We start from the raw sequence: 9,665 nt of genomic DNA on the forward strand, positions 1-9,665 counted from the left end.
ATCACTGTCTCTGGTGTTACAGCTCTTTTTGTCTTCTGAGTCTAGGAGGTCTTAGCACAGGGATACCAGGTCCAATGGATGTGCTCCACTCCTAGCTCTTATTTCTTGGTGGTAGTAGGTCCCCTTCTCTGCTATGAGATTCACTGCTCTTTTAAGCTTAACAGGATGGCAAAACTGACAAATCCCCTCATTAGGGTGCCATACACCTTGTTTGCATGGTCCCACCTGCACAAGGGTGCCATGCACCTTATTTGCATTAGCAGCAACTTGTCCAATCCCCTTGGTTGACTACTAGGACATTATTTGCACAGTCCTGATGCAGTCATTTGGTAGGAATTACAAAGTCTATAGCTAGAAGGGCCGTATTAAGTAATTCACTGCACCGCAATACTTCGCAGGCTTCTAGGTTTCTGAGTTGAGAAATTTTCTAAACAACTTTCTTATGACTTACAGGTTTCCTTTTTAAAAAAATAATAATCTATTGGGTTTTGGTGAAAGTTTACATGGCTAATTAGGTTCCCATTTGACAATTTCTGCACACACTCTTCAGTGATATTAGTAATATTTTTCAGAATGTGTCAACATTCTCTTTAATTGTGTTCTGGTTGTTCTGTTTCCAGTATTCTAGTTTCCCTGCCCCTTTTCTTCTCATCTTCACTTTAGAGCAATTGTTGATGTTTTGGTGTCATAGAGATGGTCTTTTAATGGAGCCCCAAGCTCATGGGTAATGTCCTATTTTTGGATGCAGTCTGCTGTTTCACTAAATGGTGACCTCAGAGAATAGTTTCAGTATGACTTGGAGGTTTCTGATGGCTTATAGTTAATGTTAGAAAGCCTCACAAAGGTAGACATATTTCTATTTCTAAGTTCATATCATGACTGCTTATACATATGTTTTTTGAAAGTATAACAGTGCCTTACACTTCAGAACAGGGGTGCTTCCCAGGGCACAGGACCAAGACTCTCTGCACACTGGGCCTCCACATGCAGCCTTCAGTCTCTTGGTCCCCTTGGGGTCCAGTCCCCAACAGGGCCAGCACCAGCTTCTGTTGGCCTGTTCCAAGCTTCATCCCCAACAGTCCTCTAGATGAAAAAGGCAAAGAGGGTAAAAGAACATTCTTGGGGACTCTGTTCACTTCTTCTGGACCAAACCTGCCGGGGCCCTACCCCAAGTCTCCTTCCACTGTGACAAGTTCTGCTCTTGGGGTCTTTGCTGCGCTAGGCCAGAAATGAGAACCTGAACATATGTAATGTGATCTTTAAAGCATGAGAAAACAGTAAGATTGAAATCACACACAAGGACTAATTTCTATGCATATTTGTTGAGTGCCTACTCTGTGTTGGAACTGACCCATGTCACAGGGTTTCAGGGAAAGCACTGCTTTTCTAATAAACAAAACAGGAAAACTGGAGGCAGGAGAAAGGAAACAGCCTCTCCTTTATCAACCAGTTCCAGGTCCTGGTCAGCGGAATCTGATGGAGGCGGCCACAGAGCAGAGCTTGGATTCCTTCACAGGTGAAGGTGATGGGCAGAAGTTGACCAGGGTAGGGAGCACCCAGTGCCATAATGTTGGGGGAATCCTCCATATGGTTCTGTATTAGAGAAGGGCGGGGGTTAGACTTGAAGAAAAGGGGACTGAGGAATGCAAGCTGAGGTTGCTTGTCGGGATCTCAGTAGGGGAGGCCCAGGTGAGGTGGGGATATTCAGGCATGAGGACGTTTGACCCTAGAGGACAACAACCAGTAAGCAAAGCACAGCCAGGTAGGGACCAGGCTGACCTTTGTCCCCTGACCCTCTGACCCACCAGTGCCTTCCTGTCAGAACCAACGTGAAGCACAGAACAAGGGCAGACACAAGGCAGACTTGGGCAGGACGTGGGTGGGGCCGGTGGGGAGCAGTTTATGGATTGTCCCCAGTGTTCAGGGCCCAGGAGTGACCAAGCAGGCTTGGGGGAGCTAAGGAGGCATAGGCTCCCCACCCAGCACATGATCCCAAGGGGGAGTGTGTACACTTGCCCTCATCTGCAGAGTATGACCCTGACCTGGGGCTGGGAGGAGGCTCTGGGAGACTCAGGAGAATGCCTGGGGCAGCTCCCTGGGCTCCTGACCAGTCCATATTTACCTGAGGACAGGCAGGGCTCAGAGCACCAAGTCACTGCTCCAGGCCACCAGCTAGTCCCTGCAGAGGGAAAAGAGGAGCCTGCTTCTGGCTCAGAGCCTGGAAGGATGGGCCATCTCCAGGGATGCTGTCCTTTTCTCTGGTCCCTGCCCCAGTGTCTGCCTGGGACCTTGACCTCACTTCCCCTCCTGGCCCTCATCCTTGTGGGTGTTGGCACAGGGTCACTGCACTCACCGTGCCCCTTCTTCCCCCATCCAGAATTTCTATAGTGCAGTCCTGTATGATCTGCAGTGTATCCTGCTACATGTGCACTGGCCATGGGCATTGTTCTGGTTGCTGCTGGATTGTACATCTTTAGAGCCTCTCAGCAGGCTAGTACCTAGGCGTCCCCACAGAGAAGTTCCTATGACGGCATCCAGATGGGTGCTTCGATAGAGGCTTGGGGGAGGGACAGTGGCTCACCCCACGCACTGCCTCCCTGCTCTTGCTCCCGCCCTTTTCTCTAGCAGCTAGAAAAGGAAAAGAAGACAACACAATGTTGACGGGAATCATCTCCCTTTATTCCCCCAGAGGGCCTGTTCACTTTCCCATGCCACACACGCTTTAAATCTTAGTTTGTACTAAGTAAATTGTTAAACAACAACAAACATCTCTGATCATGCTTTTATTGAGCGCCTACTATGCATCTGTCTGTACAAATGGCGAAGTGGTGTCAGGGGTCCTCTAACTTCAGGGGGGTGGAGAATCAAGATCAACATCGGCCCAAGGCCTTTTTACCAGTTCTGACACCAACTGTCCTTCCCACAACACTCTCTACTTCTTTGCTGGGTTCGATAATTTGTTGCAATGGCCACATAGAACTCACTGAGGATACTCACAATTATGGGGTTTATTAGGGAAGTAACAGGTTATAACTCAGGATCAGGATTAGGAAGCATGCAGCCAAAGTCTCCCTTCTTCAGAGAAGAACAGGTCTTTCAGCTTCTCTTGGCCCCTTCGGGATAGGTTCCTCTGGGCTTCCTCATAACAGGCTCCTCTCAGTCCCCTCTGGACAGACTTCCTCTCTCAATCCTTGACCACTTGGGCCTGGTGTCTGCCCTGCTAAGGCAAGTGTTACACAGCCCTTTTAGCTCTGCTGATAAGTGCCCATAGGCATCTTACTCTGCTAGCAAGACTCCTGCCCAAAGGTACTCGGCTCTTTGACTCCATGAGACAGCAGGCCCACTGTAGCCACCTTACTCTGTGGGCCAGGAAGCCCATTGCCATCTCATGCCAGTCTCCTTGTTCTGCACCACTGTTTCTCTGCCATACTTGCTGTCATTTCTTGCCATCTCATGCCTTCTCTGATGTTACAACTCTCTCTTTCTATCTCCTGGGTCTAGGAGGTTCTCAGCACAAGAACCCCAGGTCCAAAGGATGCAATCCACTGAGGTCCCCTCCTTTTCTCTGAGATTGGCTCTCTTTTTAAGCCTAGCAGGATGGCAAAACTAACCGGTCCCCTCATTAGTGTTCCATACACCTTATTTGCATGGTCCTACCCCCACACGAGTTCCATGCACTTTATTTGCATTAGCAGCAAGCTGTCCAATCCCCTTGGTGGGCCACAAGCACCTTATCTGCAGTCCCACCTAATCATTGTGTGGGAGTCACAAAGACTGTGGCTTAGAAGGGTATTTTAATTAGTGCTGCTATAACAGAAATACCACAAGTGGGTGGCCTTAACAAAGAGAAATTTATTCTCTCACTATCTAGTAGGCTAGAAGTCCGAATGCAGTGTGCCAGCTCCGGGGAAGGCTTTCTTTCTCTATTGGCTCTGGCGGAAGATCCTTGTCATTGATCTTCCTCTAGTCGAGGAGGTTCTCAAGGCAGGAACCCTAGGTTCAAAGGACACGTTTTTCTCCTGGCTGTTGTTTCTAGGTGGTATGAGGTCTCCTTATCTTTCTTCTGGCTTCTTTCTTTTATATCTCAAAAGAGATTGACTTAAAACACAACCTAATCTTGCAGATTGAGTCCTGCCTGATTAACATAACTACAACTAATCCTGCTTCATTAACATCATAGAGGTAGGATTAACAACACATAGAAAAATAACATCAGATGACAAAATGGTGGACAATCACACAATACTGGGAATCATGGCCTAACCAAGTTGACACATTTCTGGGGGACACAATTCAATCCATAACAAAGGGTTATATTAAGAAATTCACTCCACCACACTCTCACTCTGCTAGAACCTGTCTTTGAATCCCACCATCAGTGGGGACACTCCCCATCCACACCAGGCCCTCACCTGATCCTTCCCCTGTACCACCTCGCCCTGGACAAACTCTCAGATCCACATTTGCTCTCCTGGGGCCTCCATCTACTCCCACTGAGGACATCATCTTTTAAGCAGCCTCTGGCCTGGAGATGAGGTAGAATCTATAGGTTTCCACTTCCTGCTGACCTGGGCCTGACTGGGGGCAGTAGGCCCTCTAGCCTTGATCCCTTTGAAAGGAGGACCCCTGTCCTCTCCTTGACCCTCCCCTCCAAGGCCCTGTTCCCAGGATGCCTCAACCCCCCACCACTTTCCCAGCATTCGCCTTCCTCCTCTCACTGTCTTTGCTGTCCAAGTCTCACCTCCTCCAGGAAGCCTCACAGGCCTGACAGCTCCAGGCACTGAGCTCCCAGGTGCAGAATGGCAGTTCCAGGGTTCTGCTGAGGAAGGATAGGGCTGGCTGATAAGCCTGGAGCCCCATCACCTTTCTTTCAGGTGGGGCCTGGGAGAGACTCCCCAGAACCCTCAGCCCCTCGCTAAGCTCCTTGGGTGCTGCTCCTGCTGGAGACTGAGTTGAAGGAGACACACGCAGTTCCGCTCAGAACCTATTGTTGGGGGCTAGCAGAGGCCCCAGTGGCAAAGGCTTTGGCCTCCAGTTGCTTCTCCCCATATGGTCCTCCTTCTTTGAAAACTGTCCTGTGTGCAAAAGAAGGGATTATTTAAAAATTGTAGAGTTTGGAGGCCTTGTATTTTTAAATGACATTTTTCAAATTTCATCAGCATCTATCCACTCCTGCTCTTAGTTATCTAGTCTGCTATAATAGAAATACAAGTGGGTGGCTTTAAGGGACAGAATTTTTATTTTCTCACAATTTATCAAAAATCTAAACCTACTGCTGTCCAGTGATTTCCAACTCATAGAGACCCTATAGGACAAAGTAGAACAGGCCCATATGGTTTCTAATGAGTTGCTGGTGTATTCAAATTGCTGATCTTTTGGTTAGCAGCTGAGCTCTTAATCACTTTGTCGCCAGGGCTCCTTCTCACAGTTTACAAGAGGCTGTTGTCGTTAGGTGCCCTTGAGTCGGTCCGACTCATAGTGACCCTACATGCCACAGAACGAAACACTGCCCGGTCCTGCGCCCTTCTTACGATCATTGCTATGCTTGAGCCCATTATTGCAGCCACTGTGTCAGTCCATCTCGTTGAGGGTTTTCCGCTGACCTTCTACTTTACCAAGCATGATGTCCTTCTCCAGGGACTGATCCCTCCTGACAACATGTCCAAAGTATGTAAGACGCAGTCTCGCCATCCTTGCCTCTAAGGAGCATTTTGGTTGTACTTCTTCCAAGACAGATTTGTCCATTCTTTTGTCAGTCCATGGTATATTCAATATTCTTTGCCAACACCACAATTCAAAGGCATCAGTTCTTCTTCAGTCTTCCTTATTCACTGTCCAGCTTTCACATGCATACGATGCAACTGAAAATACCATGGCTTGGGTCAGGTGCACCTTAGTCTTCAAGGTGACATCCTTGCTTTTCAATATTTTGAAAAAGTCCTTTGCAGCAGATTTGCCCAATGCAATGTGTCTTTTAATTTCTTGACTGCTGCTTCCATGGGTGTTGATTGTGGATCCAAGTAAAATGATATTCTTGACAACTTCAATCTTTTCTCCATTTATCATGATGTGGCTTATTGGTCCAGTTGTGAGGATTTTTGTTTTCTTTATGTTGAGGTATAATCCATGCTAAAGGCTGTGGTCTTGATCTTCATTAGTAAGTGTTTGAAGTCCTCTTCACTTTCAGCAAGCAAGGCTGTGTCATCTGCATAATGCAAGTTGTTAAGAAGTCTTCCTCCAATCCTGATGCCCCATTCTTCATATAGTCCAACTTCTCGGTTTATTTGCTCAGCATACAGATTGAATAGGTATGGTGAAAGGATACAACCCTGACACACAACTTTCCTGACTTTAAACCACTCAGTATCCCCTTGTTCTGACCGAACAACTGCCTCTTGATCTGTGTACAGGTTCCTCATGAGCACAATTAAGTGTTCTGCAATTCCCATTCTTTGTAATGTTATCCATAATGTCTTATAATCCACACAGTCAAATGCTTTTGCCTGGGCAATGAAACACAAGTAAACATCCTTCTGCCTTTCAGCCAGTATCCATCTGACATCAGCAATGATACCCCTGGTTCCACATCCTCTTCTGAATCTGGCCTGAATTTCTGGCAGTCCCCTGTCGATATACTGCCGTAGCCGCTTTTGAATGATCTTCAGCAAAATTTTTCTTGCTTGTGATATTAATGACATTGTTCAATAATTTCCACATTCGGTTGGATCACCATTCTTAGGAATAGGCATAAATATGGATCTCTAACTGGTGGCGTAGTGGTTAAGTGCTACGGCTGCTAACCAAAGGGTCGGCAGTTCGAATCCACCAGGCGCTCCTTGGAAACTCTATGGGGCAGTTCTACTCTGTCCTATAGGGTCACTATGACTTGGAATCAACTGGAAGGCACTGGGTTTGGTTTTTGGTTTTTGGGTTTTTTCCAGTCAGTTGGCCGGGTAGCTGTCTTCCAAATTTCTTGGCATAGACGAGTGAGCACCTCCAGCGGTGCATCTGTTTGCTGAAACATTTCAGTTGATATTCCGTCAATTCCTGGAGCCTTGTTTTTTGCCAGTGCCTTCAGTGCAGCTTGGACTTCCTTCAGTACTCTCGATTCCTGATCATATGCTACCTATTGAAATGGTTGAACATCGACTAACTCTTTTTGGTATAATGACTCTGTGCATTCCTTCTATCTTCTTTTGATGTTTCCTTCATCATTTAATATTTTCCCCCTAGAATCCTTCACTATCGCAACTCCAGGCTTGAATTTTTCCTTCAGTTCTTTCAGCTTGAGAAATGCAGAGCATGTTCTTCCCTTTTGGTTTTCTACCTCCAGCTCTTTGCACATGTCATTATAATACTTTACTTTGTCTTCTCGAGCTGCCCTTTGAAATCTTCTGTTCAGTTCTCTTACCTCATCATTTCTTCCTTTTGTTTTGGCTACTCGACATTCGAGAGCAAGTTTTAGAGTCCATCTTGGTCTTTTCTTTCTTCCTGTCTTTTCAATGACCTCTTGCTTTCTTCATGTATGGTGTTCTTGATGTCATTCCACAATTCACCTGGTCTTCAGTCATTAGTGTTCAACACATCAAATCTTTCTTGAGACGGTCTCTAAATTCAGGCGGGATATACTCAAGGTCATATTTTGGCTCTCGTGGACTTGCTCTGATTTTCTTCAGTTTCAACTTGAACTGGGATATGAGCAATTGATGGTCTGTTCCACAGTCGGTCCCTGACCTTGTTCTAACTGATGATATTGTGCTTTCCCACCATCTCTTTCCACAGATGTAGTCGATTTGATTCCTCCGCATTCCATCTGGTGAGATCCATGTATGTAGTTGCCATTTATACTGGTGAAAAAAGATATTTGCAATGAAAAAGTCGTTGGTCTTGCAAAATTCTATCTCCAGCATTGTTTCTATTATCAAGGCCATATTTTCCAACTACCAATCCTTCTTCTTTGTTTCCAACTTTCTCTTTCCAATTACCAGTAGTTATCAATGCATTCTGACTGCATGTTCAATCAATTTCAGACTGCAGAAGCTGATAAAAATCTTCAATTTCTTCATCTTTGGCCTTAGTGGTTGATGCGTAAATCTGAATAATAGTCATATTAACTGGTCTTCCTTGTAACCAAGACCAAACCAAACCCAGTGCCGTCGAGTCGATTCCAACTCATAGCGACCCTACAGGACAGGGTAGAACTGCCCCATAGAGTTTCCAAGGAGTGCCTAGTGAATTGGAACTGCTGACCCTTTGGTTGGCAGCTGTAGCACTTAACCACTACGCCACCAGGGTTTCTGGTCTTCCTCATAGGCATATGGCTGTTATCCTATCACTGACAGTGTTGTACTTCAGGATGGATCTTGAAACGTTCTTTTTGGCAATGAATGCAACACCATTCCTCTTCAAGTTGTCATTCCCAGCATAGTAGACTATACGATTATCTGATTCAAAACGGCCAGTACCAGTCTATTTCAGCTCACTAACGCCTAGGATATCGATGTTTATGTGTTCCATTTTTGACAATTTCCAATTTTCCTAGATTCATACTTCGTACATTCCAAGTTCTGGTTATTAATGGATGTTTAGCTCTTGAGTGGCATTTTGAGTCATGCCACATCAGCAAACAGAGGTCCCAAAAGCTTTACTCCATCCACGTCATTAAGGTGAATTCTAATCTGAGGAGGAAGCTCTTCCCCAGTCCTCTTTTGAGAGCCTTCCAACCTGCGTGGCTCATCTTCTGGTGCTATAACACACAATGTTCCACTGCTATTCATGAAGTTTTCACTGACTAACTCTTTTCAAAAGTATACTGCCGGGTCCTTCTTCCTAGTCTGTCTTAGTCTGGAAGCTCAACTGAAATCTGTCCTCCATGGGTGACCCTGCTGGTATCTGAATACCGGTGGCATAGCTTCCAGCATCACAACAACACACAAGCCCCCACAGTAGGACAAACTGAGAGATATGTGGGGGGTTGGGAGGCTAGAAGTCTGAATTTAGGGCGCCATCTGTAGGGGAAGACTTTCTCTCTCTGTTGGTTCTGGAGAAAAGTCCTTGTCTCATTTCAGCTTCTGTTCCTGAGTACCTTGGCGATTATCATGTGGGGTGGTACCTATCTTTCCCCATCTCTGCTTGCCTCTGTATGCCTAATCTGCTTCTTCTATTCTCAAAAGTGAGGGGCTTCAGACACACCCTACACTGATGTGGCCTCATTAGTATATATAACAAAGAAAATATTCCCAAATGGGATTACATCCACAAGTATAGGGGTTAGGATTTACAACACATATTTTGGGGGGATGCAATTCAATCCATAACACTCCCTCTATGAAAAAATGAGATAATCAGCACGTTCCAACCTCTCCTACCTTGCCATTATTTATTTCATCTATATTACAGTCTGGAAACTCTGGTAGTGTAGTGGTTAAGAGCTACAGCTGCTAACCAAGAGGTCTGCAGTTTGAACCCACCAGTCGCTCCTTCGAAACCCTGTGAGGGAGTTCTACTCTGTCTTATAGGGTCGCTATGAGTCGGAATCGACTCAATGGCAATTTTTTTTTTTTTTTTTTTTTGGCTATATTACGATCTACAACCATGACTTCTTTGATGCTGAACACGTTTCAGGGGAACTTGTTGTGGGTGCGAGTTGTGATGTAGGTGTGGAC

Source organism: Elephas maximus, chromosome 12, assembly GCF_024166365.1.
Source record: "Elephas maximus indicus isolate mEleMax1 chromosome 12, mEleMax1 primary haplotype, whole genome shotgun sequence".
NCBI classification, from domain to species: Eukaryota; Metazoa; Chordata; class Mammalia; order Proboscidea; family Elephantidae; genus Elephas; species Elephas maximus.